Source organism: Herpailurus yagouaroundi, unplaced genomic scaffold (genome assembly GCF_014898765.1).
Source record: "Herpailurus yagouaroundi ecotype Mexico unplaced genomic scaffold, PumYag 208, whole genome shotgun sequence".
NCBI classification, from domain to species: Eukaryota; Metazoa; Chordata; class Mammalia; order Carnivora; family Felidae; genus Herpailurus; species Herpailurus yagouaroundi.
The window spans coordinates 9,412,337-9,435,645 of record NW_024412439.1 but is presented as its reverse complement, the minus strand read 5'-3'; the positions used below and the strand labels follow the sequence as shown (position 1 = coordinate 9,435,645).

At 52.2% G+C, this 23,309-nt stretch overlaps 1 long non-coding RNA gene across 1 annotated transcript in view; it reads right to left on the bottom strand.

Annotated features, from left to right (window-relative positions):
* The window catches only part of LOC121015769 (uncharacterized), a 41,601-nt gene that overhangs the window by 17,221 nt on the left and 1,071 nt on the right, over positions 1-23,309 (bottom strand). Inside the window, exons 2-4 of the long non-coding RNA XR_005783955.1 lie at positions 17,704-17,826; positions 16,973-17,069; positions 12,632-12,702 (exon numbers count right to left, since the gene is read on the bottom strand). This is a non-coding gene — a long non-coding RNA (uncharacterized LOC121015769). The remainder of the gene's footprint in view (positions 1-12,631; positions 12,703-16,972; positions 17,070-17,703; positions 17,827-23,309) is intronic.

Sequence of the window (23,309 nt, the reverse complement as noted above, 5' to 3'; positions counted from 1 at the left end):
TTGCTTTACAAACCACATAAGGGACTTATCCTAGGTCCCGATGTCACAGAGCATCTTTGTGTTTTAGCATCATCTGTCCGTTAGTCCTCTCTTGTTCACGGACAGACTCACAAAGTATGAAAGTGACCTGTGGGACAACAGGCTTAGGTCTTGTAATAGAAGTCTGTTCTTTCTTACAGTCAGACTCTTGGCTCCCCGGTCTAAACTTTTAAGCCGGCAAGTTGAACCTGTTTTATTCCCCCCCCCCCCCAACAATGCCGTTCTAGTCTAACTTAGTGCTAGGTGCTCAGTAGCTATCTGGTAACAACTCCTCCTCCCTTCCCTTCCTCTCCCTGCCCCCTCCCTCCTGCCCTCTTTCTTCCTTCTTTCTCTCCTTCCTCCTTCCCTCCCTCCTATCTTCCCTTCTTCCTTTCCTCCTTATTCCCTTCTCTCCTCTCTCTCCTCCTCCTGTCCCTCCTCCCCTCTTGTGTCCCCTCCCACCCCGTCTCCTCCTTCCTCCCCTCCCACCTCCTCTCTGCCTTCTCTCTCCTCCTCTGGGATAATCAGCAGCCCTTTCTGAGAAAAGCCCAACTATGGGGTCAGTGGGTCTCAACCAGGGGATACACAGCAGAATCAACAGAGCAACTTAAAAAAAAGAGGCTCCGGGCTCTACCCTACATTTGCCAAACCAGAACCACCAGGGGCAAGGCCACGGATTCTGAAATGTTGCACATCTCCCCAAGTGACGCCGATGCGCCTCAAGGGCTGAGAAAACCCAGGTCCTGAATCTGAACGTATGCTTTTACCCTCGAGGGACAGCTAAGGCACTCAGTGAGGACACAGTCAGCCGACGTGGCTAATTCTACAGGACAGATGACCCCGTTTCTTCAACAACAACAGAACGACATGAAAACCAGAGCAGGAGGGCGGAAAGTGTCATAAATGAAAAGACCCAAAACATGTCACCCTGAGGCCGCGTGCAGACCTTGTCTGGACCCCGAGCCGAACAAGGCCAAAATAGGCATTTCTGAGGCCACCAGACGAAACAGAACACAGATTATTTTATCTGAAGGAATTACGGTTGGTTTTGTTGGATGTGATGATGGTATGATGGTTGTGTTAAAAACAAAACAAAACAAAGTCCTTATCTGCTAGAGATAAAAACTGACGTATTAATGGGTGAAATAATATATCTGAAATTCCCTTTAAATATTCCAGGAAAAAAAACCAAAACAAACAACCCGCATGTGAGGGGGTCATCAGGCAAGAGCTCGAGTGTTGCTAAGTGTTGAAACAGGGTGGTTGGTATGAGGGAGTTCTCTGTACTGTTTTCTCTGCTTTTGCCCATGTTTGAAAATTCCAAAGGGGCACCTGGGTGGCTCAGCCGGTTAAGCATCTGACTCTCCTTCCCTGCTCGGGTCACGATCTCGCGGCTCGCGGGTTCACCACAGGGAAGAGAGGCAAGAACCCTGGGAGTCTGGCCTCCATGAAACGGGAACAGGTTTTTTGTTGTTGTTGTTGTTGTTGTTGTTTTTAAGTTTGTTTTTATTTATTTTGAGAAAGATACAGAGAGCCAGTGGGGCAGGGGCAGAGAGAGAGAGAGAGAGAATCCCAAGCAGACTCCACGCTGTCAGCCCAGAGCCCGAGGCGGGGCTCGAACCCACGAACCGTGAGACCGTGACCTGAGCTGAAATCGAGTCAGACGCTTAAACGACAGAGCCCCCCGGGCGCCCCAAAACTTGGTTTTCTTGATTTTTAACTTAAGCATAAGACGATAAAGCATAAGACCTAAATTCCTCCTCCTTCCGATTTTGCTCAAAAGAAGGTAGAGGGGCACCTGGCGGGGGGTGGGGGTGGGGGTGGGGGCTCAGTCGGTTGAGTGTCTGACTCTTGATCTCCGCGCAGGTCATGCTCTCACGGTTTGTGGGTTCGAGCCCCACCTCGGGCTTTGGGCTCACAGCGTGGAGCCTGCTTGGGATTCTGCCTCTCCCTCTCTCTCTGCCCCTAACCCACTCACATTCTGTCTCTGTCTCTCTCAAAAATAAACAAACATTAAAAACAACAACAACAACGCAGAGGCAGGCTTTGAGACCCACTCGTCCGCAGCCCACGGCGGAGAGCATCTCTCTGCATGGCCTCAAGCACCCTCCCAGAACTGGTCTTGCCTGGGTTGGCCTTGACATCCCCCCAAAGACGGCCAGAAATAAGTCTGGTGTGTGCCCACCAATCGTGGTTTATAGGCACGCACGCTCTGGAATTGTATTCCAGTTCCCGCATGCGGTTAGTGACCTTGGCCAAGGGACTTAGCTTCTCTGGGCCCCAATTCTCTCATCTTTAAAGTGGGCAGGGTAGCACAAGCAAGTGAAATAACACGTCTTCAGCACCCAGCATCGTCATTGTCCAGTTGCGTCCCTACTGCGTAAATGATCTCACTGGTCTTTATAAAACTCGTCTGGCTCCAGACCCTGTGGTGGAAGAGACTGGGGTTTTAAGAAACTGGGAGGGTCGAGGAATGGGCTCTGGTAATTCAGGGCAGAGACGGGCGGGAGTCAGGATTCTTACTCCCAGGCTGGGGCTCGTCCTTCCTGACCAGCTAGGTCCCGTCTGCCTCCTGGTCAGTGGCTTTGCTTGGGGGACCTAAGGCTGGCCCGGCCTGCGATCAGGAGCTGGGGGCGGGGGGGCTCGTGCCCCAGGAAGCCCCAGCTTGCTTTGTGGCACGCACACATCAGGTCACCAGGACAGCTTGGGGAAACAGATATATATCAGATCACACGCCAGAGACCTACCCCAGACCATTACGTCACAAGGCATCAGGCCTGGACACCTGCGGCTTATAAAAGTTGCCTCCGGTTTCTCGCATGCAGAAGGCAGTGTGTATATCCTGGAACAACACGCCCCTGGGATTTGGAGCAAATTTAAAGACGGGGTCACCAAAGCCACACTTCACCCAGAGTGCATGTGCTCTGAAGCTGGTCTCTTCACACTGGGGGCTCGGCCGCTCCTGCCAACACCCTCAAACGTGCACCCACCACTCAAGAGCTGGTCTAACCTCGATCCGTCTGTCTTTGTTTTAGGCTTTTAGGCTTGGGTCCCCACCTGTAACGCGAGCCTGGTGCTCTGGAGGAGATCCGGGCTGGAGGTGCAAACCTCAGAAATCCAGAGACCTCAGGCTGGATGGAGAAAGTGAAGTCCTGACACTGGCTTTGGGGGAATCCCAGTATTTATTTATTTGGGTCTCTTGGAATTTCGGGGATTGGCTTCCTGTGCTGGCCTTAAAGCGACCTTCGGGTCCCTAGGAGGGCTGGAGTGCCACCTCCTGCTTGGTCAGACAGTCTGGGGCGGGGGGGGGGGGGGGAACACCACCCTCCAACATCTGGCAAGGGCAGGCTCTGGGAGCTGGGGGGGTTGTGTCCACACTTTGAAGCCTGCCCAGCCGTGGGCTCCCCTGCACCTGGCCAGCCTCACCTGGGCTGGAGGGGTGGGGAGTGGCAGGGGTGGGGGGTGAACGAGGAGAGTCAGCAGAGGGGGGCCCCTCTGCGGTGGCGGTGGCTGAGTGAGAAAGACTTCAGGGGGCTAGGAGGGAAGAAGGCGAGAGGAGGCGGGGAGGGTCACAGGATCAAGGAAGGGAAATGGCCCGCGGCTCTCTTCCCCCCACATTCCTGCCGGGATTTTTTTTCGGTTCCCTTGGTTATAGAATAGCAATTAGCCAATTCAGTAAAAAGAGCCAGAAATGGAGATTGTTTGCGCATTTGGGGGCCAACATGCATTAGTGAAGGAATGCGACCAGAACTATATATAACCCCTCTCTTGGCCCACCCACCTGTCCGGCCCAGTGAGCGATGGTCTGTTTGTTCTGAGCTGCTATGTAGCTCATTTCGCTCTGGGAGCCCACCATCTGGGCCCGGGCCTCGCTGCCAGTAGCGTTTGGTGACCATATATGGCAAAATGATATATGTGATAAAAAGAAGCCAAATTCTCCAGTTGCGTCAGCCCCCGGAGCATGCGGCCTGCCTGGCTCGAACCCCTCGCAGCCGGGCTCCCGGACTCCTGCCCCCACCCCTTGCTCCGGAAACCCCAGGGGCCCAGCGATTGGCTGGGGGACCGGGGCGGGGGCTCGGGAGGCCCCGCCCCGCTGGCCCAGGCCCGGGGCCCACTTCCCCGGGAGTTTGGGGTGGGATTGAGGACGGTTAGGGGAGGCTCCGAGCTGCAGTGTGTTTGATCCTGGCCCCAAACCAGCAAGTTTAGAATTTAGGAGTGATAAACCCACGTTCTTTCCGGAAAGCAGCCTGGTTGGGGGGGTGAGGGGGAGGAGGGTGCCGGTGTGTATGTGGGTAGCGGGGTGGGGGGCACAGTGCCCCCGCATCTCCAAGGATATGATGAACCCTCATTCCTCGGACATCCCTACGGTGACCTTGACCTTAACACACCAAGAGAAGGTTTAGGCTAGACTGTTTAGTGGGGGGAAAGAAAAGAAAAGAAAATATATATATATTTATAAATATTATATATTTATAAACATTATATATTTATAAATATTATAAATTTATAAATATTAATTATAAAATATAAATATTTATAAATATATATTTTATGTATATATATATATTTTACATATATTTCATATATATATATATAATTTTTTTTTTTACCCTCTCCAATTCTTTCTAATCCCAGTGCCCTGTCCCCAGCAGCCAAACCCCACAGCTACGTCCACCCCCTGTGCCCTGAGTTCCCACTCTGGGCCAGGTGCTGTTCTGGATGCTGGGGGGACGGTCACCAGCACAGGCAACGGCCTGGCCCTCCAGCAGCGCCCCCCCCCCCAGGTACCTAGCCATTGCTGTAGGGGACACCCAGCCCAGACTCAGGGGCTCCAGGAGGGTCCTGGGAGGAGGTGACACACAGCAGAGCCTTAAAGGACACCAGTAATTTGCCTAATAGTGGCTGGGGATTGGGAACAGAAATTCCAGGCTTAGGGGCAAGAGCTGGGGGAGTGTGGGGTGATGTGAGGCAGGGGGTGGGCAGGGGCCAGAGCAGGGAGGCCTCTTCCGGCCCCAGCCTCCTGTGGCATCTGAGCCCATCCCCCCCCCCCCCGGCAACACCGGCACATACCCCCACACCGGCTTCCGGCACGCGCACGCACACAGGGATATGCGCAGAGACACGCGCTCCTGCCCTCCCACCGCCCGTGACATTAACAAGGAAATTTAGCAGAAGGGAAGAAGAGGACATTGGAGTCCAAATGAGGACGGGAGAGAAGGCAGGCCTGGGGGAGGCGCTCTGCAGGAAGCGGGGCGTGTGGGCGGGAAGGCCAGGAGTCGTTGGAAGGGGGTGGACGTTCTAGCAGGCTGTGGGCTCCCCCTTTGGAGAAGGCACCGACAGGGAGGGAGACAGCTGGTCAGCAGAGGTGGGGTGGGGGACCCGAGCGGAGGCTAGTAGCTCGATCTCCTGACACTGACGGTTCAGCTCAGGACGTGTGTGTCTGTGTGTGGGCACCTGCTTTGGGACGGCCACCGCTCCTGGCCCCGAGGACTGTGGCCCCTCCTTCAGCTCCACTTCTCTGAGCTACGGCAGAGGCAGGGAGTCCCCGAGGAGCTGCTGTGGTGTGGCCCTGCAGGAAAATTGGGGCTGGGGGCCTTGGCTGGCTTTCTGCCCTCGGGGGTGCATACATTGACGAGAAGTGTCCCTGGGCATCCCGTCCTGAGGGGTGAGTCTCATCACTGAACATGCTTCAGAGACCTGTGTCCACTGAGCATTCGGAGAGGAGGATAAGACTTTAGGGTATGGTTCGATGGTTGCTTCCTCCAGGAAGCCCCCCCAGGGCTGTGCAGTGGGAAACGCCCAGCGGGAACAAGGGGCAAAGCGCGATGTCTCTTACGACCCCGACTGGAAGTCACACGTGATCACTTCCACTGTATTCTGTTGGCCTCAGCAAGTCACCTTGATAGGATATGGGAGGGGACTGCACCAGGGGCATGGTTACCAGCCAGTGAGGATCTTTCAGGGCCATCTTAGAGGCTGGTCACTAATTCTGGGATAACTCCTTATGCAGCCGTAGATAAGCAAACGGCGGATGCCCTTGAAAGGGTACTTGGGCCCAGGGTGACAGGCAGATAAGGTTGGGTGGGACGAAACTCTGGGTCTCTATAATTAGGCAGGATTCTTTCCATTACCAGAGGAAGAAAATTCACTTCGAAATGAAGTTTCGAGAGAACTCTATGGACTCACATTGCAGAAGAGCCCAGAGACGTAGTCGTGGTTTCGGGAGTAGCTGAAATTGAGATTTTGTGACAAGACGCACCATGGACTGCTGGCGGGGGGAGGGGTGGGGGTGCGGGCGTGCACAGACAGAGGTGTGCGGTGGAAGGAGGGGTCAGTCCTAGAGAGGATGACGGGTTCTCGGAAGTTCACGGCCCTACTCTCTCATCGCCCGCGTGTTCAAGCGTCTATCACGAAAGTGAAAAGGGGCAACAAGAAATCAGAGAGGGCACGCTTCCTACAAGGGCGTCACTTTCTCGATCCGTCTCTCTTGCTTTTCACGCATATGATCGACCGCACACAGCTGCACGTCACAGCCCTCAAAGCCCAGAGAGGTTCTCTGCATCGAGCTGCCCCAGAGACGTATCTGGACACACACACCCCCTTTCCCCAAAGGCCCCAAGACGTTCCCCATGACAAACCCTCCCCAACAGCCCTCTTCCTGGTATGGGAAGTCCGTTCCCCCCTGGCCCCCATATCCGTCACGTCTATCGGTCCAAACCGAGGGCACCTGCCTCGCCAAAGAGGTTGGGATCTGTCTTCTTGACTTTTCTACCTGCAGCGCTTAGGACCAGGCTTGGCCCATGGCACATACTCCATAAATATCTGTTGGACGGATGCGTGAGATATTTTCAAGAAAAAGGGGGACTCCAGAGGGTCCAGAACTGGAAGTCAGAATGGAACTGGAAGGGCTTCCAGAACTGGAAGCCACCCCAGGGACCACCAAGACTCCGCTGCAGACTTTCCCCCTCCCGCCGCTGCCCCGCTCTGTTCCCTCCTTTCCACTGCCTCTCCCCTGCTTCCTCTGCTGGCTTGTCTCCATCGCACGGCGCCTCCCTCCTCGTTCTGTCACCTCCGGTTTCCAGGTCCCGCCTTCCAGGAACCTCGCATTGTCCCTGACCGCCTTCTCTTGTGCATTTCAGCCCTTGCCGTCAACATCTGAACGTTCTCTAGCTTCTCCCGCCAAAAGAGCACACGAGTCGTCTCTACACACACATCGTTCCCCTCCAGGTAGACAGCCTTCTTCCCCTCCCCGCCAGCGTCTTCAAAGGGTGTCCGAACATATTCCGCACTCCTGTCTCCACCTCACCCTCAGTTCTTACCCCTTCCACTCTGGCTGCCTCCTCTGTCGATCCACTGACATACTGGTGACGTCTGGTGACGTCCTCATTGTTCTCACCCTTGTCTTACGTGACCCCTCATTCACGTCGGAAGCAGTGGGCCCATCTCATCATGAACATATCCGGTCCCAACCCCACCCCTGGTTACCCCATCTTGGCTTCTGTCACGGGCTCATCCCCTCTCTCAGGGTGGTGGCATTTTTTAAGGCCAGGTCCCAGGGTCCCCGTGTTGTCCACTCTGTCCTCTCTCACTGGGCGAGTCACTCGCATTGGGTTATTTAGGCTCTTCTGTCACTGTGTATAGGGCTGTGGCTCCTGAGAGAGTCACTGTCCCTTCTCCCTGGCTGAGCACATGTGAGGACTTCCCCATCTCCTTGGGACATGGTCATGAACATGAGCACAAGTGAAATAGGTCATTTCAGGGCAGAAGCTTTAAGAATCGGTATGCAATTCACCATGTCTCCTTTCTCTGCCGTGATCCTAGTGAAAGCAGGCGTCAAGATGGGTGTTTCATCCACCTGATCCTTGAGTGTCTATGACAAGCACAGCCTTCCTGATGACCTATTTCTGGATAGGTAGCATAGGAAGAAATAAATCTTATTGAACTGAGATATGGAGACCTGGATTCTGTCCATCCATCCATCCATCCATCCATCCATCCATCCATCCATCCACTTATAATCTCTTTGTTGTTTTGGTGTCAGGGTATTGCTGGCCTCATAAAATCAATTCAGAAGGGGTGCTTGGGTGTCTCAGTCGGTTGAGCGTCCGACTTCGGCTCAGGTGATGATCTCACAGTTCACCAGTTCAAGCCCCGCATTAGACTCACTGCTATCTCCCTCTCTCTGCTCCTGCCCCCCCCCAAAAATAAATAAACATGAAAGGAAATAAAAATAAATCAGGAAGTGTTCCCTCCTATTCCTTTTTTTTTTTTTTTTTTTCCTGACAGATTGTGTAAGTTTGGTATTATTTCTTCCTTAAATATTTGAGAGAATTCACCAGTAAAACTATCCGGGCTTGAAGTTGTCCTTTGCTTCTGTTTGTTTGTGGGAAGGGTTTTGATCATGAATTCAATTTCTTCAATAGATAAAACTATTTGGATTTTCAATTTCATCTTGCATCAGTTTTGAGAGGTTGTAAATTATTGTTTAAAAAAATTTTTTTAATGTTTATTTATTTTGAGGGAGAGAGACAGAGCATGAACAGAGGAGGGTCAGAGTGAGAGGCAGACACAGAATGCGGAGCAGGCTCCGGGCTCTGAGCTGTCGGCACAGAGCCCGACGTGGGGCTCAAACCCACAAACCGCGAGATCTCCTCCTCTCTCTCCCTTAATCCATCTAGTTAGGAATTTACCAATTTTCTTGATATTTTCAATGGATCAACTTTTTGGCTTTGTTAATTTTCTGTTCATCTGTTTTCCTTTTTAATTCTTTTTTTAATGTTTATTTTTGAGAGAGAGAGAGAGAGAGAGAGAGAGAACAAGAGGGAGCAGGGGAGGGACAGAGAGAGGAGACACAGAATCGGAAGCAGGCTCCAGGCTCTGAGCCATCAGCCCAGAGCCCGATACGGGGCTCGAACTCACGGACCGCGAGATCATGACCTGGCTGAAGTTGGACACCCAACCGACTGAGCCACCCAGGCGCCCCTCTACTACAAATTTTGATGGACTATCTTTCCGTGTATCATTCAGCTCAAAATATTTATTTTCTTATTTTCCTTGTCTTAAACACAAGACAACAGGCTCCATCCAAACTGAGCTGTTTATGCTAAGCCCCGCGTCCCCAAACCAAGATTCAACTTTTTTAAGGAATTTTTTTAAAGTTTCCTTATTTATTTTGAGAGAGGGAGAGAGTGCAAGTGGGGAAGGGGCAGAGAGAGAGAGAGAGAGAGAGAGAGAGAGAGAGAGAGAGAGAATCCCAAGCAGGCTCCACGCTGTCAGCACAGAGCCCGACGTGGGGCTTGAACTCATGAACCGTGGGATCGTGACCCGAGCCGACGTTAGACGCTTCACCGACGGAGCCACACCCAGGTGCCCCCAAGATCCAACTTAATTCCAGTCTCGGCTCTCCCAGAAATGGAATCTTGGGCCAGTCAGCCAAGAACCACCTAATCAGCACCGATGGTCATCTGCCTGGTAGATCCCAGCCACCCATGAAACGAAAGTGACCCGGTAATAACCAACCCACTTCTTATTTATTTATTTATTTTTGCCAGTACAGAACTTCCTTTTTCCTGCGCTCCTCTGCGTATAAAAGTCTTTCGTTTTGTACAGCAACTCAGAGCTCCTTTCTCTCTGCTGGATGGGACGCTGCTGGATTCATGAACTGTTGACTGCAGCCAACGAGACCTTCCAGATTTACTCCGTTGAATTCTGTTGTTCAACAAGAGGCAGATCCCCAAGTGATGTGAAGGGGGCAGGGAGGCGTGGGGAGCCTCTAAGTGGGGAGAGGGAAGGATGAGGTTCAGATTACACTACGGCCTTGAGAGCGTCCCCACCGGCAGGTGGCCCCGCCACGGTGTCCCCCGCTGTGCTCCCTCCTTGGCTAGCAGCTGCCTGGGGAGGGAGCACTCGGTGTGAACACTGAGGCTGAAGGTGTGGCAGCTGGGGGCCACCAGCCAAGTACGTCCCTCGCAAGAGGGCCTCTGGAAGGGACAGGCGAGTGGTCCCCCTCCATGGCCGCATGGCTCCCTACGCTAGATCACGTTCCTCTGAAACGTACCGTCACAGAACCCTGTCCTTTCCCTTCAGAGGACTGACTTTGGCTGCAATGACACCACTCGGGAGCATTATTTTTAAGGCGTGTCTCTCCCGGAGAACAATAGATTCGCTCGCCACCGTGTCTCCCAGACAGGGCGCTGTGTTCCCTCAGTGAACGAGGGACTGGTGATCCAGACTCTCCGAATGCCCTAGGAGCAGTCTGGCCACCCGGGGGTGACGCTGGGGAGGGCAGTGGAGCGGTACGCATCTGGGTGCACGGTGGATGTTTCTAGAATGGGCATCTTTGAACCTCCACAAGTCTTTGTGTGTCTTTCTCCTTTGTGACCTCCACCTGACCGGCCCCAGAGACCGGTTCCGGTCGTGAGGAGCAGCGGAGATGTGAGTCCCCGTCCCCGTCACAGCTGTGAGCCTTTACACCTGACTCTACATATGCCTAACGTGTCCCCTTACTCTCTCCTCTCCTTCCCGCCAAACCCGCCCTTTGTTCTGTTTCCTCTGAGATGTCTCGGCCGGGACAAAGGCAGCCTCCCAGGGCCCGTAACTTCTTTCTGGAACTTACTAACATGGGGAGAAAAATAGAGCATCGTGTTAGGCACGTGGCCTCTGGATTCAGATCCCGACTCCTTCACGTGCGAGTCCGAGACTCCTTTTCTCATCTGTAGAATGGAAATAGCACAATGGCAAAACCACAGTGCTATGAAGGGTAAGCAAAATGTCTGTGGCTCTGTACTCAAGGCACCTTAGCCTTAAAGGCTCTGAGAAGTCCTGCAGCAAAGCAACCTCGCTTTCCCCAAACGTATCGGACAACAGGTTGACGAAGGCCAAGTGCATTTGCGATCCTGGTGTTCCGCGGAGAGCAATTCGGGAAACTCTGCTCTAGAAGGTTAGGACGGACCTTCAGAACGACTGCAGATGGGATCCAGATGGGCCTGGTCTCCCACAGAATTGTTCTGGGTTGATTTTGGAGGGTTATGCCTCTGGATTTCCTCGAGGGATGCTGGAACTCGGTATGTGACATCACTGCTGCTCTCAGGGATGTGTGGATGGCATTCTGTGATGCTCCTCTCTTTGATTATTAAAGGACCATTTCTTGGGTAAAAATGGTCACGCTCGTAGAGGCATGGAATTTTTTTTTTTTTTTAAGTTTATTTATTTGAGAGAGAGCAAGTGTGAGCAGGGGAGGGGGAGAGAGAGGGAGAATCCGAAGCAGGCTCCGCGCACTGCCAGCGTGGAGCTCAGTGTGGGGCTTGATCTCACGGACCGGACGGTGAGATCATGACCTGAGCCAAAATCAAGAGCCCGCTGCTTAACCCACCGAGCCACCCAGGCGCCCCGCAGGCACGGGCCGTTTCAAGCGGGGCGCGCCGTGGGGGTGGAGGCCCACCCGTCCCACTCTTCGTTTTAGACTAGAAGGGACTAGGAGGTTCTTAGCTCCTTCTCCCAGCCTGGGCACGTGGAAGGAGGCGACAGAAAGGCTGCTGGCTGGAGGTCGGGGGTTAATCGGCCTGAGTCCAGATGGCAAGCAGCTGGCCGAGGCACAAACCAAGGACGGCTTCCTCCCCTTCCCGGCGATTGCAGAGATGAGAAGACAGGGCAGGAACTTGCCACAGATGGGAGAGAGACTGGAGGAATTTGGAAGGCGCCCAAGGGGCCCAGCTCGGAGATAGCGAGGGCGACACGCTTTCTGCTCGGAGAGAACGTTCTTTACTTGAAGAGCAGGCACCGGGTCCTGCCCGGGTAGCCTGGTGAGGCTCTGGCTGAGGCTTCTTGGCCACGACCTATCATACCCGTTCCCGTTTCTAAGACAACCGGAGAACCAAATAGGAAGAACGTGAATGGTGATAAGTGGCTGTTGCAGGCTGGGCCGAGCCAGGCGAGTCGAGCTCAAAGATCAGAAGTTTTGAGGCCGGTTCTAAATTTAGAGCCCGATTTTGGAGGGAGCCAAAATGCGCTCTCTGTGCACAAAGTGTGTCAGGAGAATAGAAAATACAGATCCCAGGGAGCGACCGGTACAGAGGGGGGTGGGGACCCCCCTTTCAGCCAACGATGCTAAGAGTGAGATCAACCAGGCTCTTTCCCCCTTTTTTTTTTTTAAAGTATCTTTTCAAAGTGAAAGCTTTGCAAGCCCTGTGTATCCCACCCCCTCTTGTCTCTTCCCTGCCGCTTTGAAAAAGTTTTATTTAAATTTTTTTACACATGTATTCATTTTTGAGAGAGAGCGAGCGAGCGAGTCGGGGAGGGGCAGAGAGAGAGAGGGAGACACAGAATCTGAAGCGGGCTCCAGGCTCTGAGCTGTCAGCACGGAAGGGTACCCTGTCACCCCCCGGGGCGGGCTCTTTCTGTTGACTCAAGCCGAGTCACCCCCTCATTGGACAGCGCACTGGACCGACAGCCATGCCAGGCTGGTGCCATGTGTCCCACACTGAAGTCAACGGAGCCCCGACTTCCCTGCTTCCCACCGCGAACGCTCCCACTGCACTTGAATGCATTAGGGGTCATGAGACCTGGACCCCGGGCCCCCACCCTCCGCTTACGCTTTCACCCACGGGCCTCTTACCCTCTGCCTTTGCCGGTGGCTTTGCTAGGACATCCCAGAGCGTTGACCTCTCGGAGTCACGATTTCCTCACCTGTTAAGTGCCAAGTTGCAGGGTTAGGTGGGATCCACCCCGGATGTCTCCTGCATACACACCCGCCCCTCTCTTCCCTCCTGTGCTATCCCGGTCAGATCAGAGAGCATCACTCCGGCAGTGTCCGCATTCACCGGCCCGCCAGTCTCCCAGTGTCCCCAGGGCACGGTCCTGGACAAGTCCTTCCGCTCCGGACCTTCTCGCAGCTTCCCACTGCCTACACGGTCAAGTCCAGACAGCTTAGCCTGGCACTCAAGGTCATCCGCGGCCTAGCGTTTTTGCCTCATTCTCGTCAAGCGGCGACCTGAACGGTTACGCTCCAGGCTCCGTCGTACGCGAAGCTTCTCCACGCTTCTGCACGTCTCACCTGCACCCCGCTGACCGCCCACAGCCTGCTTATTAGCGGTAGGACGTCGAGCAAGTTACTTAAACCCCACGTTGGCGTAAGATTGTTTCCAAAGATGACCAGAGCAATCCCTTCCATCCCACGTGTCTTTTGCCACATGACTTTGCCGCTCCTTGCCTGTCGACCGAATCCCTTCCCCTCGAACCCGGGCTGGCTCTGCGCCAGTCGCTGACCAGCGTTGTGAATGTGGCGGACGCGATGCCGTGCCACCCAGTGGAGCAGAGATGAGCTGTCCCCGCTGAGCCCTGAGTTCCTGACCCGCCCAATAAACAGTAAGATACAACGGTTGCTGTGCGAAGCCATTACATTTCGGACGGGAGGGGACTGCTGTGCAGCCACAGGCAAGTGAAATCAGTCTCCTGACCCGCAAAATGGGGGCGTCGAGGGTTTCCGGCCTCACAGAGGGCAGGGAGGACTACGCAGGTCAGTCTGGGTAAAGCCCTTAGAACAGGGTCAGCGGGACGGAAGCGTTCAGTGAACATTAGCCCCTCGTAACCTGCAGTACCTCGCTTAGCTCTTTCTCGTTCGTCCCCAAGCCCCTCGGGCATATAGTAGGTGCCCAGCAAACACAGCCGAATATCGAATGTCCCCTCCTTCACGAAGCCAGCTCTGATCTCTTTCCACCAGAGGGAGATGACCCTCCCTCCCCAGCCTCCGGTGGCGTAGATTACATTCGGCCCCAGCTCCGGCCACTGCTTTCCGCTGGGGACCGTGAGTTCCTTGAAGGCAACGCTTTGCCCGTAATACACGCGCGATGAATACTTGTTGGATGAATGAAAAATCCGCCCTATCAGCCTACCTGGGCTTAATGGAACTCAAAAGGAGATCAATAAGCAGGTGTTTGGGCGCCTCTGTGCTGCCTCGGGAGGAACCTCTCTCTGCTGCTCCTGTCTTCTGGTCCCACCCGGGTGACCTTTGTCCTTTAGGGCAGGAGAGAAGGCAACACAGGATTCTTGACGGAAGTCTCCCCATTTCCTGCCCTAATTGCTGGCTGACCTCCCAGGTGGCAGAAGAATGGGGCGTGATGTCACAGACCTGGGAAGAAACTGGCGGCCTCCCCAAGTCCCCTCCCGTTGTTGGCGGACGCCTGAGTTTCCACCACTCGGTGGAAAAACAGTTGATTCCTAAACCATGATTCAATCACACATCAGTTTAATATCTCTAAGCCTTGCCTGGTCCACAGCGGCCGTCAAGTAGGGAAGAATGCTGGATCCCATCTGGCTCAGAGATCTTTAGCTTTAGAAATGACCTGACTAATCTTTTTTTATTTTTATTTCTTTGTTGTTAAAAACATTTTTTTAATGTGTATTTTTGAGAGAGAGAGAGAGAGAGAGAGCGAGCACGAGTGGGGGAGGAGGAGCAGAGAGAGAGGGAGACACAGAGTCAGACGCAGGCTCCAGGCCCTGAGCCGTCAGCACCGAGCCCGACGTGGGGCCCGAACTCACGAACCCCGAGATCATGACCTGAGCCGAAACCAAGAGTTGGATGCTTAACCGACTGAGCCACCCAGGCACCTCTGGCTTTAGAATTTTAAACTGAGAATTTCTTAAACTTATCCATAGTATTGGAACATTTCTGAGAACTCAAATTGATTGATTTGAGTTTAATTTATTGGGTGAATAATGTGAATTTAAATACTTGGAAAGATTTTGTCTTGTCACACCATTAAAGTACACTAAGAGGAAACCGAACACAATAGATGTTTGCCCGCAATTTAAAATGTTTACGGGAGTTTAACTTGGTCACTGGAATCAAACGTTCAAACTCCTTTTAGAAGTGAGAGTTAAAATATGTTGGGCATAAATAGAATAAGATTTGTAAGCCGGAGCTTAAGGAAGAGAGCTAGATGTTTTGAATTGTAATTTCAATAAATTAAATACGAATTTTAAAAGTCAGCTAAACCTCTGAATCATCTTTGTCCAGAAAATGAGATTTACGATAAAACCCGCCTGGCAGGATTATTAAGAGGATTACATTAGAGACACCAGGTTTAAAGGGTTTGGCATCATGACTGTTACACGGGGTGCATTTATTATGACATGCCAGTGATTATTAGTACTATTAACTCTTTTTTTAAATGTGTATTTATTTGGGGGGGGGGCGAGAGGGGCAGAGAGAGAAGGAGACACAGAATCTGAAGCAGGCTCCAGGTTCCGAGCGCAGAGCCCGACGTGGGGCTTGAACTCACAAACTGTGGGATCATGACCTGAGCCGAAGTTAGAGGCTTAAGGACTGAGCCACTCATGTGCCCCTATTAACTCTTTCTTAAAGGGGAGTATAAAAATGTTCCGGGGTAAGAGGGATGTTCTGAGATACAGGATGTGAGGCAGAACATCATGGTGCCAGGGATAAGAGTCCAGCAAATACCGTCATCCCTCAGTCCCTCTCTGGCTAGCAGGGCTCGCCCTCATCCTGTCCGGGTCTCCCCGAAATGTGGCCAAGTTCTCCAGCAGAGATGGCGCGTGGCCCATTATCATTACACCACCCAAGGTCCCCTTTGCCAGAGCCGCTGGGAGGCACATCTCTAGGCTCGCGCCCAGCTTGCAACCAGCCGCTGATGTTTGCTCCAGGCGCTGTTCTAGGCAGTAGAACGTTGCAGAGAACACAGACCACAGCCCTTGACCTCCGAGGGCTCCCATGCTAATAGGGGAGACACATACTACTCAGAATCGAAGAGGTTCCAAGAGGATACTTTGTGTAGAAACATCTACAGGGCAAGGGGATGGGAGAACCAGGGGGGGGGGGGGGGGACTGAAGTTCAAGAACGGGTAGTCATGGTCAACCCCCTAGAGGAGGAGCCATCTGAGCCAAGACTTGAAGGAGATGAGAGCAAATTGGACACACAGGGAACAGCCAATGCACCTTGGTGGTGCCTCGTGGCCTCCGTGAGGACTTTGTCTTTTGCTCTAAATGACGCCGGGAGCCATTGGGATAGTTGGAGAAATTCATCAACTGTATATTAGATATTAACCCATATCGAATTCACGGGTGCGATAATTCCTATTTTTAGTGTATGTGCTGCCGTGGCAAATACAATGGGTGTCATAAATCCTAATAAACTGAAATAAAATTATCCAGTGTTACTGTTCTTAGAAAAACACGCTAAAGTATCTGGGCCCGAAGGGTCACGATGTCCGCAACCGGTTTTCAAGTGAGTAGGGAAAAAAAAGAAAAAGAAAACTAGTTCTTTGTCATAGTTATCTGCGGTAGGTCTAGGGAATACGTTACCTCAGACTTAGGGGCGTAAAAGAATATCACACGTATTTTATGAGGGGTTCGGGGATCACCACTGTTCATTTTTCACTTCGTTACTGTCTTACAAAGTTATTTTTGTCCTGGAATGTTAAGCGAGCTCTGATCACGCTCCAGCTACTGCGTTCAGAGTCGTGGAGATGCGAAGATCAACACAGATCCTTCCGTGAAAGAATATACCTTTCATTCGTTTGATTCACCCCCCAAACACTTAATGAGTACCTACTGTGTACCAGGCACGGCTGCCCACAATGCGCACACACCTCTGAATACGCCAAAACCTATTCCTGCTCTTGTGGAGCTTAAATTACAGTGGAGCTAGCTAAAAACCATGAACAAAGAGGAAAGTTAAGTAGTCTTAGGTGGTACAAAAGAGTATATGGGATTTGGATAGTAGAGAGTGATAGGGTGGCTGCTTTAGACTGGCTGTCAGCCAAGAAAGGGCTGAGAAAGTGAGATCACGACAAAAGAAAAACAAAAAAACCAAACCCCAATAATATGATTTCTGAGGATCCGAAATCTAGAGCAGCTTAACTGCGTGATTCTGGCCCCGGGTGTATCATGAAGTGTAGTCAAGATATTGACCAAGATCTTGGTCCGAGATCTACTCACATGGTTATTGGTGGGGGAGGACTTTGTTCCCCGTGTAGACTTCTCCACCAGGGTCGCTTGCGTGTCCTCATGACATGGCAGCTGGCTTCTCCACAGACTGAATGGAACTGAGAGAGAGAGAAAGGAGGAAACCACAGTGCTTTTTATGACCTACTCTTGGATGTCAGAAACCCTTACTCCCGCCATATTCCTTTCTTCCCAAGCGAGCCGGGAAGCCCAGCCCACACTCAAGGGGAAGGGAATTAGCTCCACCTCTTTGTAGAGCAGAGTATCAAAGCCTACTCTTTGCAAGTGCTATACAAGCTTTGTATCTATAATGATTATTAGAAGGAGTATTTGAAACTCTGCTGGTACCTCCCATGAGGAGGGGCACTGTGTGGACCGTCCGCTAACCAGTCCTCAGCTTGCTCTCTCTAAGAGGCAGAGGGGATCCTGGAGGGCACATGCAGGAAAAAATTGTGGGGAAGGAGAAAAGGATGGGCCAAAACTTGGCATAAATACCACCCTTACCCTCTGTCTTCATCACTCCTGCTGTGTCTCAAGAAAGAAGAGGCCACTAGGAGTTACCTTCAAGTTTTCAGCGATACCTTCCCCCAGCAGGGCTGGGGCAGCATGGGGAGGTGGGTGATCACTGTCTCAAGCATCCCCTCTCTGGTGCCTCAGACCCACACTTGGAGGGGACTGCAGGCACTCAACATGCACACGATGGCAATGATGCTGGAAGTTCTCACCCTTGCTATTTGTTGACGCGGCTGAATCTTCCCATCTGTGTGTTCACTCCTGACACTCGCTCGTTAGTTAAGGACCACAGTGTTGATGGAGACAGGCATCCTGGTCCCAACCTCCAGGCTCCTCTGGAGCAGAGTGAAACAGAATGATGGCTCGTGAATTCTTTCAATCACCGGAATCACAATGACAGAAAATATTCCAGACTTCCTATGTCCCAGGTACGTAATATGATGTATGTACATTAATTATGTCAATTATGTCATAGCATAATTGCATATGTCATAGCATAGCATAGCATAGGTTGTCATAGCAATCCTATGAGCTGCTTGTGAGGCTCTCCGTTTTACAGATGGGGAAACAGAGGCACAGAGAGATTAAGAAACATGCTCGAGGTCATGGCACTCAGAGTTTATGAGTCTGCATTTAAAACCACGACGCTAGATTGCCTCTTAAAAATTGCATCCTTTTAAAAAAATTTCTTAAATGTTTATTTTTGAAAGAGGTTCAGAATGCAAACAGGGGAGGGGCAGAGAGAGAGGGAGACACAGAATCCGAAGCAGGCTCCAGGCTCGGAGCTGTCAGCACAGAGCCCGACGCGGGGCTCGAACTCACGGACCGTGAGATCATGACCTGAGCCGAAGTCGGACACTTAACCGACTGAGCCACCCAGGCACCCCCCAAATTGCATCCTTAACGTTGTAAGTAATAAAAATTCAAGCAGGAGATGGAACTTAAATAGTATATAAATAATTGAGAGTTAAGATTTGGGAACCCAGAGAGTCCAGGTAACATGCAATGCTAAGCAGGCAGGAGCCTTCAAAATACTGAAGCCAAGGAAGTTTCCAACTGGATTCTGAAGAGCCCCAGGCTTCCTGAGGCATCCCAGGATCTGCTGTCAGGAGCCGGGAAGATCTGTGGACCCTCTGCACCCCGGTCAACCCACAAAACCCCACTTGGATCTGTCGCATTATTGTTGCCCTGCAAGTCCTTGGGATTCTCTCTCCCTCTCTCTCTGCCCCTCCCCTGCTCATGCTCTGTCTCAAAAATAAAAACATTAAAAAATTTTAAGTTAAAAAAAATTATCCCTTAGTAACATGGTCTCCTGCGGCCACTCGAGCCACTTTTTTTTTTTTTTAAGTGTACTTATTTATTTAGACAGAGAGTGCGTGAGCACATGAGCAGGGGAGGGACAGAGAGAGAGGGAGAGAGAATCCCAAGCATCCTCCGTGCTGTCAGCACAGAGCTCTATGTGGGCTGGATCTCATGGACCGTGAGCTCACGACCTGACGGAGCCACCCGGGCCCCCCTGGGCCCCCTCCTTTTGTGCCCATCCAGTTCATTCTATACACTCAGGAGGTAGAGCCATCTTTTCCAAGGGCAAGTCTGACCATGCTCTTCCCCGGCTTAAATCTGACATGCTGTGTAGACCACACACAGAAGTGCAGGTCTGGCGTGCGCTGAGACATATGAACTGTCACCCTGGGCCGGGCGCCCTGCCTGCCATCAAATGGTGAGGACCCCGTGCCCACCTGACGAAGCTCGGATCTCACCAGACTTGCCTTCCCGGCACAGGACAGAGATGGTTTGTGAGTTTTGTTTTTGTTTTTCAGGTTTAAAGACCTACTCCTTTTCTCCTTGCCCAAGCCTCATTCCCCAGATCCTAGATTGGGTGCCAAACTGGGTTTCTGAGCCTGTCACTCTAGAACAAAAAAACAAGAAAACTTCTGCTCATAGCGCAGTCTTCGGCCTCGTATTCTTTATTGTGTTTCTTTAATAAAACCCTCTACATGCCCTTCAGGCTAGAATAAAACACAAGATCCTTGGAAAGACCTCCCCATGAGCCCCAGCGTGATCCCACCCTGCCTATCTTCTGTCCTTGCTGTCTCTGGTCCAGTGACCCCAGCCCTTCCAGACCCAGGGTGTCCCCATGTTGTGTTAGGACAACCTTCTTCTCGTTGTTCCTCCTCCTCCTCACCATCATGTGACTAACCACTGGTTTAATGTCTCTCCCAAGAGACCATAAGCTCCAAGAGGTAGAACTCACATCAATTGTTTCCCCATCTGTCCCCTTAGCTTCTATCTGGGCTTGGCACATAGGAGGCACTCAATGTCACCACTATCTGTTGATTGACAGAAGCCCGGGTGTGAGGGGGGAGGGTGGGTGGGAGCAGGGATGCTGCCCGGGGTGGCTGTGAAGTGAATTATGGGTAGGGGAGGGTGGCTTCCTGGTCCCTAACTCACAGTCCAGCCTCCTTCCTTGGATTCTGGATGGCACGTAATTCGGCATCTCATTCATTGATCTTCAACTGTGTCCTGGGCCATTGTTTCACCAAATTCTGGGTTTTCTTCTGACTCTTCCTGGCCAGCTGGCCTTCCTTTTTGCTAATTTTCCATTACTCCTTGATACGAAAGCACTCCCGGTATCTCAAGATGCAGTAGCTCCCAATAGTTTAGCCCTTCCTAGAAAGGTTAAACAGAGTTCCTGCATGGAACCAACAGTTTGTCTCCTAGGAACGTAACCCAGGAGAGATGGAAACTGATGTCCCCAGAAAACCTTGCACAAGAATGTTCCCAGCAGCACTATTCACAAAGCCAAAAAGGAGAAACAATCCCAATGTCTGTCAACTGATGGCTGGATATGAAAACGTGCTGTGTCTATACAATGGAATATCATTCATCCATAAAAAGGAGTGATGTACCGACCCATCCTATGGCGTGGACAAACCTTGAACACATTATACTAAGTAAATGAAGCAAAAGGCAACAGAGTGATTCCACTTATATGAAAGGCCCAGAATAGGGCCCCCCGGGTGGCTCCGTGGGTTGAGCATCCGACTCTTGATTTCAGCTCAGGTCATGATCTCACAGTTCGTGAGATCCAGCCCCGTGCCGGGCTCTGCGCTGACAGTGTGGAGCCTCCTTGGGATTCTCTCTCTCCCTCTCTCTCTCTCTCCCCTCATCCACTCTCAAAATAAACATTTTCAGAAAATGCCAAGAATAGGAGATCCAGAGAGTAGATTAGTAGTTCCTGAGTGCCAGGGTTTGAGAGAAAATGGGAAAGATTGCTGATGGCTATGGAGGTTTTCTGGGGGTACAGTGATGAAGAGGTTCTGAAATTGGGTCGATGGCTCCACGACTGGAGCCACTGAAATGTATACTTTCAGTGAATGAGTTCTATGGTATAGGAGTTCTATCTCAATAAAACTGTTAATTAAAAGAAAAAAAAAGTACTTCCTAGTCTTGTTAAGATTCTTGGGAGAATCTACCGAAAGATAGGGAATTTCTCCTGCCCCCCCAATCCCTCACTCATGAAAAATCCATACATGCGTGTACGTAAAAGTTTCATGAAATGTCAGGAGATTCCCAGACTGACTCAAGTCCATTCGTTGACCCCCCCCCAAGAAGGCAATAAGCCCCAGGGGAACCCCAAAGCTATCACTAGCGCATAAATGGGAGGTCAGGTCCACATCTGAAAGGGTTCCTGCCCTCCGTGCCTCATCTGGGCCTTCGACACCCCGCCTTGTCACGGTCCCTCTTGTTCTGAGGTCTTTTCTTGATTAGTGCGGAAGACAAAGTTTTAACACGGCTGCTAAGACTATCACCCCCCGGTATGACTCCCATGTTACATGGCAAGGGGGAGATGATCTGGATGGGCTTAACCTAATATCATGAGCCCTTTACATTTTTTTTAATGTTTATTTTTGAGAGAGAGAGAGACAGAATCCGAAGCAGGCTCCAGGCTCCGAGCCGTCAGCACAGAGCCCGACGCGGGGCTCAAACTCACGGACCGCGAGATCGTGACCTGAGCCGAAGTCGGACGCTTGACCGACTGAGCCACCGGGGTGCCCCTCACGAGTCCTATAAAAGCAGAGTTTCTCTGGTTGGGTTCAGAAGAGGAAGCCAGAGGGATGGAAAGCAGGACAATGACTCCGCTGCTGGCTCCAAAGATAGAGGGCATAGGACAAGGAATGCGGGCAGCCTCTTGCCAGAGAGCCAGCAACCAGCAAGGAAATGCGGACCTCAGGCTCCCAGCTGCACAGTTATTCTGCCAATAACCCGAACGGGCTTGGAAGTGGGTTGTTCCCTAGACTGTCCAGGAAAGAGCTTGGCCCAACCAACATTGTGACAACAGTCCTGAGGGCAGAACCCGGTGCGTCCTCGGACTCCTGGTCTACCTGTGAGATCATTAGTGCGTGTTGGTCTAAGGCTCCAGATCTGTGCACAGATTGCACACGCTGGAAAACAAACACAGTTTTGCATCTCTGTGCAGCTGGCTTTCGCTCCGTTGGCTGTTTCTGGATCCAGCTCATGGCCCTGTGCCCTCGATCACTCCTGGTCTACATGGGGAGCGGTCTCAATGTCAAAATGTTAAATTTTCAAAGGGGGAGGGGCACCTGGGTGGCTGAGTCAGCGAAGCCTCTGACATCGGCTCAGGTCATGATCTCAAGGGTCATGAGTTTGAGCCCCACATCGGGCTCTGTGCTGACAGCTCAGAGTCTGGAGCCGGCTTTAGATTCTGTCTGTCTCTCTCTCAAAAGTAAATAAACATTAAAAAAAAAAAGTTTCAAAGGGGGGAAGGCACATGGGAACATCAGGCCATTGGGGGTGAGTTTCCCAGGCGAGGCCTGCACTCAGCCAGCGTCACAGCGTCTTGGTGTGGGAGAAGCAGAAGAGAAGTTCTGGAGGCCTGGGCCTGGCGGGCACTGCTTGCCCACGCCATCCTGCTACGCGCACGCACCTGCTTCCCATAGAGATTGCTAAGACTGAAGGTCCTAGAGTCGGGGAGCTTGCTCAGGTACCTGAGTGATCCACCCACAGCTGGCTTGAAATAAGAAGGTTCCAGAGCCCCCCCAGCCCCCTCCCCCTTTTCCGGCTGGAAGGGCTAACAGGCTCCATGGGGATCGGGGTGCTCTAGCACTGAGAGGAAGTCTGTGAAGGTCTCCCCTCCTCTCGCCTCCCTTTACCCACAAAACACGGGGAGCCCTGCTTCCTGCCTTGGCTGATGAGAACCACTCATTTCTGGAACCAATCCGTTCTTTCTGCTTTAACGAGCTGGTGTCTTTTCTAGTTGGGAACGCTCTAATCAGGCCCTTTACTCCAGCTTTTCCTTGGAAGGTGATCTCATGCATCTGGGAGCCCAGCTCTCCCCTAATCGGGCAGGCCTTGGACTTCTTTCTGGGGGTCCAGGGCCCAGGGCAGCCGGTGCCGAGGGGCTGGGGGAGGGGGGGAGGGGGGAGGGCCTGTCCCCGGCTGCCCCAGGCGCTCTTCAGTGAGAGAGTCCTTGTGAGGATCCCTGGGCTTTTCTGCATGTGCTCTGCCCCTTTCTGTGGGCTTGGGAAGGAGTTTGCGGGTTTGTGGCTTTGCTCGTAATCAAGAAATCTGCCTAGACCCACAGAATTTCTTCTCCCCGGCCGGGGCTGGGCCCCTTTGGAAACCTGAAAAGTGCAGTAGTGTTGGAGTGATTTGTACACACATGTGCACACACGTGCGGGGGAGGTAAACCTGAGCGTGTTCAATTAAGCAGGAAACTGGACAGTCCAAAGATGAGGAGCAGGGGGGAGGGAGGGGGGGAGAAAGACAGGGAGGGAAGGGGAAATGGGAGGAGGGG